The sequence below is a fragment of the Rutidosis leptorrhynchoides genome, chromosome 7 (assembly GCF_046630445.1).
Source record: "Rutidosis leptorrhynchoides isolate AG116_Rl617_1_P2 chromosome 7, CSIRO_AGI_Rlap_v1, whole genome shotgun sequence".
NCBI lineage: Eukaryota > Viridiplantae > Streptophyta > Magnoliopsida > Asterales > Asteraceae > Rutidosis > Rutidosis leptorrhynchoides.
Genome location: NC_092339.1, coordinates 302,525,453 through 302,534,881, shown reverse-complemented (window position 1 = coordinate 302,534,881; position 9,429 = coordinate 302,525,453). Strand labels below are relative to the sequence as shown.

The 9,429-nt window shown below is 29.5% G+C and overlaps 1 non-coding gene across 1 annotated transcript; it reads right to left on the bottom strand.

Annotated features, from left to right (window-relative positions):
• Positions 1–2,968: 2,968 nt before the first annotated feature.
• On the bottom strand, positions 2,969–3,074 carry LOC139860724 (small nucleolar RNA R71). The gene has a single exon (XR_011763348.1). It is a non-coding gene; the product is annotated as a small nucleolar RNA R71 (small nucleolar RNA).
• Between the last annotated feature and the right edge of the window lie 6,355 nt (positions 3,075–9,429).

Sequence of the window (9,429 nt, the reverse complement as noted above, 5' to 3'; positions counted from 1 at the left end):
TTAAAATGAGCTAATGCACAGCGGAAGATTTCTTTAATACCTGAGAATAAACATGCTTTAAAGTGTCAACCAAAAGGTTGGTGAGTTCATAGGTTTATCATAACAATCATTTCAATATATTAATAGACCATAAGATTTCCGTTTATAAATATATGTACACTCGCAAGTGTATAAAAGTATTCTATAAGTTGTAGGCACCCGGTAACAAGCCTTAACGTTCATGTTTTACCCTCTGAAGTACACCAGATCAGGTGTGTTTAAAATAACCTCGAAGTACTAAAGCATCCCATAGTCAGGATGGGGTTTGTCAGGCCCAATAGATCTATCTTTAGGATTCGCGCCTACCGTACATAGACAAGTAGTTTAATGTTACCAAGCTAAGGGTATATTTCTGGTTTAAACCCACGTAGAATTAGTTTTAGTACTTGTGCCTATTTCGTAAAACATTTATAAAAACAGCGCATGTATTCTCAGTCCCAAAAATATATATAAAAGGGAGCAAATGAAACTCACAATACTGTATTTTGTAGTAAAAATACATATGACGTCATTGAACAAGTGCAATGTTGGCCTTGGATTCACGAACGTATCAATATTGAGATTCAATATTGCAGAAAAAGTATGTAGACGCAACGGAGATGATTAACACTAGTTTGACTCACGAGCAATACTCCCGAACCATACCCATAACCTCCATAGCTTTAACCCATAATTTCCTTAGCTCTATCCCGCTCGAAAAACAATTTCGAAATCACTCGGACAGCACTCCGTCGTAATATTTTATGTATACTGATAATATCTTGAAATAATACGGAGTAAATATATATATATATGTAAATTGATTGAGGGAGTTTAGAGAAAATATTTTCAAGTTTCTATCAAATAATGAAACCTATTGAATTCTATTTATAATAAATTTTTGAATTATTAAAGTGAATTATTAAAGTATGAATTATTAAAGTGAATTATTAAAGTATGAATTATTAAAGTGAATTATTAAAGTGAATTATTAAAGTGAATTTTTAAAGTATGAATTATTAAAGTGAATTATTAAAGTATGAATTATTAAAGTGAATTATTAAAGTATGAATTATTAAAGTTAAGGTAAAGTAAAAATAAAGTAAAGGTAAAGTTTAAGTATAGTAAAAGTATAAAACTATGTACGTATAATACGCGTATAATATTAATTTAAATTGTTATATATATTTAATAAAATAAAATATAAATATCGTTATCTTTATCATACTGGTTAAGTAATGAGTTGTTAAAAGTGGTTCTAGATATTTATAAAAGTTATATACGTTTTAATAATAAAGTTCTTTTTAAACTGAAAACGTTTTTGTACGTTTGAAACTAAATCAAATAAATATGATAATATTTTTTTCCAAAACTAAATATATTTAAGAAGCATTTTGTTTAAAGGTTAAAATAATAAAAATCGTTATATCATAAAACGTTTTAGAAAAGTAAAATCATATATTTTCATTATAGGTTTCAAGTTTTTAAATTACAGTCTGTTGGTGAAGCATGCGATAAAGTTCAAAGGTTAAATAAACGTATGAAATAATCTTAATGAAAAATGTCGAGTTACTTAACTTGTCGATATCTAACATCTAAGTTATTTACACTCCACGTTCTTACTTATAAATCACTTTATCATTTTCCGAATGTCATCAAAAAGAATAGATTTCTTAAATCACAGTGGACCTTATAACATAGACCCGTAATCATATCACAATGTATCTAATAAATCAATCATTTGATATTATCTTCTAATTCCATCAATAAACATATTGAAACAAATACGTTCATGTAAAGTATTATACGTTTAATACTTTATTAATATTTTTAAGTTATAATATATATATATATATATATATATATATATATATATATATATATATACATATATATACATATTTATTTATATATAACGGTTCGTGAATCATCAGAATTTAGTCGAGGTTATAATGAATGTATGAACACAATTTAAAATTCTTGAGATTTAACTTAACAAACTTTGCTTATCGTGTCGGAATAATATAAAGATAAAGTTTAAATTTGATCGGAAATTTTTGGATCGTCACAATACTGCTACTATCAAATCTATTTGGAAGCATTTAGTGGTGTCTAAGAAAGGCAATTATAAACGAACTTGGTTGTTGGATTTTTCGAATAGTCTCCAATTATATTGGAACCAAAAGGATTCTGCCTCTCCGTAGTCGATCTGGCCACTTGGTTTGTTGAATAGCTCGTGCGAAGCTCTGTTATCAAAATACCAGGGAATCAGTAGCAAGAACCAAAAACATAACTAAACTTAGGATAATTACTTTAGAATACCTTAGATTACCTTAGATTACCTTAGAATACCTTAGATTACCTTAGATTACTTTAGACTACCTTAGATTAAGATCACTTTAGTTTACTTTCGACTAAATTAGGAACATAGCATATCTACTTAAAATTTAAAACAAGAGGGCATACTCAGTGTATGAGCCAAACCCGATCTAGACCAGGGCTGTTGTTATTCGTACTTGATCCCGACGCAATAATCTCTAAAGCACACAAAGAAGAATGAATCAGAACTCAAATGGCGTTACACGTTACTCTAGTAGAAAACACCAAACCCTCGATTGAAGGTCGGGGAGGACCAATCAGATTCCCAGATATCCAAGAACACTCGTTCGAGTTAAAGCATCACATTATACAGCTCATCCAAAATGGTTGTCAATTTCACGGATTACTGAATGACGATCCTAACTCTTACCTTGATAAATTCATATCTCTTTTGAACTCATACAAACAGCTAGGGATAGGACAAGATATAGTCCGGCTATACTTGTTCCCCTGTTCTCTCACTCATCATGCACAAACATGGTTTGAAGGATTGGAAAAGATTTCATCACGGCATGGACGGAGATGGCTACTAAATTCCTAACCAAATATTTCCCTCCTTCTAAACAAACCAAGCTTAAGAATGACATCATTAACTTTAAACAAAGTTATGATGAATCTCTTTACACCGCATGGGAGCGATTCAAAACCCTGCTGAAGAAATGCCCTAATCACCAGCTAGAACGTTCAGCTCAAATCTGTACCTTCTACAATGGTCTTACGGTAAATCATAGAACGACGATCGACGTAGCAGCTCAAGGAAATCTGATGAACCAAACCGCAGACGAAGTATGTGTCACACCCCCAAAATGGACCAGGGGTAATTGTGACCAATCATATCATAACACAGTTGTATAAGCGAAAACGACTCTAAATGAGACGTTTTATTTATTAAATAAACAGCGGAAGCATTATTCAAAGTTTTACATCATAAGAGTACAGTAAATGGAAAATGTCTTAAACAAAATGATAAATATGAATGATGGACTCCATGCAAGAAGCAAAGCATACATCAATCATCTAGTAGCAAGTAGCAGCTAGCTCAATCATCACCTGAGACAAAACACGCTTAAAGTGTCAACCAAAAAGGTTGAGTGAAATTCATAGGTTTATAAATAATATCCAAAGTTTTAGACCACAAGATTTAGTTTAAAGTTGATTGATATAGAAATATCAATCTAAATGTGTTGCTGCATTTTGTAATATCGCTACTAAACAAGTTTACCCTATGACACCTTGTACTGTCAGTGTCGTGGAATCATTATTATGTAACCAAAGACCAACGGTCGAATGCTCAGAGTCGTTACTCTCAATAGGCCTACTCACAATAATTAAGTTTGCATTTAAACGTAGCAATTGACGATATTACGGTAGGGATTTAGCATGAATCAAAGCATGACAGCATAGTTAACAATTTAGTACTTGTGTCTAAGTGTAAAACAGTTATAAAGCAAGCATGTGTCTCACCCCAAAAGTTATAAAATAGTTATGAAACAGTAAAAAGTGGGGCTATGAAGTTCACCTTAGTAGCACACAAAAGAATTGAACGGAAGGACGTGACCGAGATCTCAACCTAGAGATAGAACGTATGATCAGACATTGCCTAACAGACAATAGTATATAGTACTATATTGATAGTAATGGTTCACTAAAGAATTTCCATTTTCAGAAGGTTACTATTTATGGAAAGTTTCCACTTATAGTAATTTTCCAATTTTAGAAAGTTCGGGTTAATCTTTAGCAAGACGTTGTATAACTTTACTCAAACTTTGTTGCTATCAAATAAGTCAGGAATGACCAGATGTAACCGGGGGCCCAGGATTCTTGACCAGAATCTAAGTCATGGCATTCGAGATCCACAAGCTTACCCATAAATGGCAACCTAGACATCATTCACTTACGACCGTGAGTAGCGATGAAGTTCACATGAATTATACATTATCTTTGATTAACCCTCACTTTAGGTGTATACACACAACGAGTTATTAATGTACTTAATAATTATAATTATATTTGTGATAATATAACCTAATTTTTATTTAATATTTAGTTATTATACCTTAGTATGTCTTATATATATTAAATATTATTATCTTTAAATAAATACCTAAATTACTTCAAAAATAATAGTGTTTTATTAATCGAACATTATTCAAAAATGTCTAAATAATAAATTAAATATCTAAAAATTACATACATAATTTTTATAGTCTTAGTTAATCATATAGATTAGTAGAAAAATTTAAGAAAACGTTTTTATTACATTTTTGTATTTATTTTTGTTTTTACCCTTAATGTATTCACAAAATAATTTTAATTCTACATAATTACTAAATAAACCCAAATAATTATTTTTATAATTTTTATAAGTTTCTATCAGTCTAATAACCTGTAGAAAAATATTTAAAAAATATTTTTTTATTATTTTATATTTATTCTTAATTTACCTTCGAATTACATAATAATAGAGTTTAATTATATAATAAATACCAATTCGACCCAAGTAATTATTTTTATAATTTTTTTTAGATCTATATAAGTTTTAAAAACTTAGAAAAAAATTATATATTTTTTATTTTTGGTTAAAAGTAATTATTATTAATTTTACATTATTTTTACGTTTAAACACTACATAATTCGTATTTAATTATAAATAATATTCCATAAATTATCAAAATTATTTTTATGCATCATAACACTTATAATACTAATTATAACATATAAACATAATTAATTTCAAATTTTACAAAGAAAATACAATAAATATAAATATAAATGACAATATTGAAAAAAAATTAATAAAAATAGAAAGTACCTCAAATTTTCTTCAAGGTTTTGAGAGAATAACTTAAGTTTTTTTGTTTGGCAAGAAAAAATGAATGAGGAGCCATGTATTTATATTTAAAAAATGGTTGGTGAAAAGAAAAAAATAATAAAATAAAGGTTTCAATTTTGACAAAATAATAAAAACATGTTAAAAATGTTTTTAATAAGTTTTTGTTTTTGAAAATATTTAGTCAAAATTCATGGGCTCATTATTTAATTTATTAAAAAAATCTTATTTCTTTTTATTTTTATTTTTTTTATAAGCTAAAAATATATATAATGATTAAAATAACTTATCATTTAATTAATAATTATGTTACATATAGTTTTAAATATAATACGCATTAATATTAACTAAAGTTATTTTATATAATTAGTGTAAACTTTAGTTAACAGAACGTGTCAACTAAAAATAAATATTTGATCAACGTCGAATTTAATTATATATTACGTATGGATAACAACCCTATAGTCAAATTAGTCAATTCAGGTATGGAAATATGAGGGTTGTTATAGTACTTACCCGTTAAAAGAAATTTCGTCCCGAAATTTAGTTGTTGCCATTAATCGGTGTTGTTCGTACATAGACGAGGATATTTACGTTTTATTTGGTTTTCACGTTCCCAGGTATGCTCGGGGCCTTGCGTGAATTCCAACGGATAGAATATTGTTCTGTTTCAAGAATTAAAATAATACATACCATAATTTCTACAAGTTCTTCTACGAAGTGAATTTTATTATTAATGCGGAGATCATTCAAAATGATGATGTTATACAAGTCATTTCAGTAAATTGGATATATAAAATGTGTTATGAATAATATCGAGCTCATTTAAACCTTGAGCGTTTATGCCACAATGTTAGGGTAGACAAAACAGAGAGTAGTTCATGAAAATTATAGTCATGAAGTTTGATAGAGATCATCATTGTTTACAACAAGAATATTGTAATGATGAATATAAGTTGAAGAATAAAGTTTTATCACTATTGAATAATATGGATAGAATGATTCGATTATAGAAAGAGTATAAACGAAGCTATCGTAAAAGAGTGAATGAGTAAATTAAATGTTCGCCTTAACTTTTGACGTAGTCACGATTGATTTCCGGAATTCAAGGGATTAAAGGAAATCTTCGTAATCTATAAGATTTGATTATCCGGTATTTACAGAATTTTGGGATTTCTTTGATTAAATGCGATGAATTGCCTCGATTGCTGTGTTTGGAAATTTTGCTATAAATTAGCTTCTTCCGTTTCATTATCTTCACCACTTCTATACTTTCTTCCTAGATTCATACTTCCGATAGATTTGTTAATATGCTCAATCCCGTATTGATATTTGTTATTATATTGACCATATATGCAGTCATGCTTCTTTTTCTTTTACCACCAGAGGAATCTGTTTACTTCTACTATGCTCTTGGGGTTATAGTGTTTTTAATTCTCCCGTGTCTTTATGTTGCTATACGCATTGATATACACGATTTGTAATTTTCGTGTTGTTATCGGGCTTTGTATTTTCCCTTATATGTCGGAGCTCTTTACCTTTTTATTCTGCTCTCGACTCTAAGTTAAGCGAGTAATGGTCCAGAATTTGTAGGTATGAAGTTTCGAATGAACCTAATGTTCTAAGCGTAATATCACGATTTGATTTGGTAAATTACCAGAATTACTGAGGATAGAACTATCAAGAATATATGTTCTTGATATGTTCAGAGATTAAGTAGAATGTAAGAGTCGTGTAACATGGCAAATAATGATTTTAAAGTCTATGAATCATCATCTTCCATTAAAAATTTATCATGACTTACTGTAATATAATCACGTTGGCCTGACGTCATCATATTATACTAACTCATGCTTCAATTTCCAACATTTCTTCAAAATATTTATAATTTAAACTTGAATTTTACTGAATATAGAAACTAAAATAGTTTCCTTTATAAAGATATCGCAAAGAGATACTTAATTGTGGACAAGAATCGTTATGAAAATATCTTCAGAAATATAGAGGATATTTATAACGACATTTTGGAATTTCTAAGTTCGAAGGTTGATGAAGAAAAATTTTTCGCAAGCTTTTAACATAACTTCGGAGCAAGATATTCTCTAAAGATTTCATCGGATCCAGAATTACCTGGATTCTTTGAATATAGGGTTTGGTCCTTGTATTTGTCCTTGGTCTCCTCCATGGTTAGCTCAATCCGTTTTTCAGTTCCAAATTTTCTTTTGAGCTTTTCCAACGTACCATTTTTTATTATCAAACTTTTGGCCATTGAGACCATCTACAATTTTGCTGTTTCCTCTGCATTTAATGCAGCCATATTTGATTCATCGGTTATCAATCCGAGATGGTTTCAAGAAATTTCATTTTTAGATGATTAAACGCTGATTGTAATCGTCAACGGTTCTAATGGTTGATGAATAGGCATTGTTGATTTCAAAAGTAATGAACGATAATTTCGGTGGTTTGATGTGATAATTCATCATAGAATACGAATGAATATAATTCATGAATGTAGTGATCTTTAGGAAGATTACACTTGCTAAAGCTTTACTTGGATTCCGATATGTCCAAATCAGAATAGGTAATTAAATTTGTATGAAAATGGTTGTTCTTTAGTGAACGGATACATATGTGGATGTAAGTAGTATAGTTACTAATTATTGAATCAGAATTTGAAGAATGTACAATGTAAGATATTGATGTGAGATATAAATATTTCTAGGGTTTTACCTACCCGTTAAAATATTTTCACAATTAACAGTTTGTACAAAAGGATTTTTAATTACAATCTTTATGAAGATATACGTTCATATATGTATTCTTCACGTATAATATAGATTTAACGAGTTAATATACTATTAAAATCATTTGATTTGCGGTTGAAGCGAGAATAAATAATCTTCAAAACTTGAGAGATTACATAATCATCGCAGAATCTTTCTTTAATGAAGTTATGAATCAATACTCCATCGTTCATTGTTATTGATATACCTCGGTATATGATGTTGATGCTCGTGGAATTCTTGTGAAATTCACAAGGCACGAATGATGTTTTCTAAAGAGTTTTGAGTACATCGAAAATGAAAGTGTAAAACCAAACATGTATTTGAATAATACACTTAGTTTATTATGAAATGGAGTTTATTGTGATGAAGAAGTGATTAACGAGGAATGTATATCATAGCATATAAGTGATATGAATTAACCAAGTAGTACATACTATTTAAGATTCACACGTAATAGCTTAATACGAAAAGATTTATTATTGTTCCAAACCATATATATATATATATATATATATATATATATATATATATATATATATATATATATATATATATAAGTATACATATATAATTTTCAGGAAGAATGAGTCAATACATCTTAACTCATTATTACTAATATTCCTTGGTATCTATGGGGCGTATGATGTTGATATCCGAGGTACAGATTATGGTGTTTGTTATTGGTGAAGCTGATGTTGTTGGTGGTGATGCTGTTGGTACTGGTGGTGATGCTGATTATGCTGCTGGTGCTCGTAGGTTTCGCACCATATTCTCCAGAGCCACCACTCGAGCGCGAAGCTCATTGACTTCTTCTATTATTCCGGGGTGATTGGCGGTTCGGACAAGTGGATGAATAAGATCTAGAATTTTAGATATTATATATTCGTGACTGGATACCCTGGAAATGAGGGTGAAAATAGTGTTCCGAATGGGTTCGCCGGTAAGTGCTTCAGGTTCTTCACCAAGAGGTGAATTCGGTTGGTGGAAGGGATCACCTTCTTCTTGTCTCTATTGATTAAGTTTACTACGAACCCATTCCCAATTCATCCAAAATAGATGATGACTAATTGGTTGGTTCATTCCGGTTACGCTGCCATTGGAGCTCGAGGAGTTCGAGGAATTATGTGAGAAATCCATATTATCTGATCGGAATAAGGGTTTTTGTTATGAGATGAGTGTTGAATATTGAATGATATATTTGTCTTCTTGATATACGTATATATAGCAAAAAGATTTCCGTAATTTACGGAGAAAGTTTAGGAAAAGTGTTAGACAAAGTTTATTAAGATAGATATGATAAGATATAATAAGATATGATGTGTCTATAATCCAATAATAGCAGTATGACGTGTCGAGATCATAAAATGATAAGTATGTAATCTGATAATCTTTCGATTAAAGACTTTCAATTCGTAA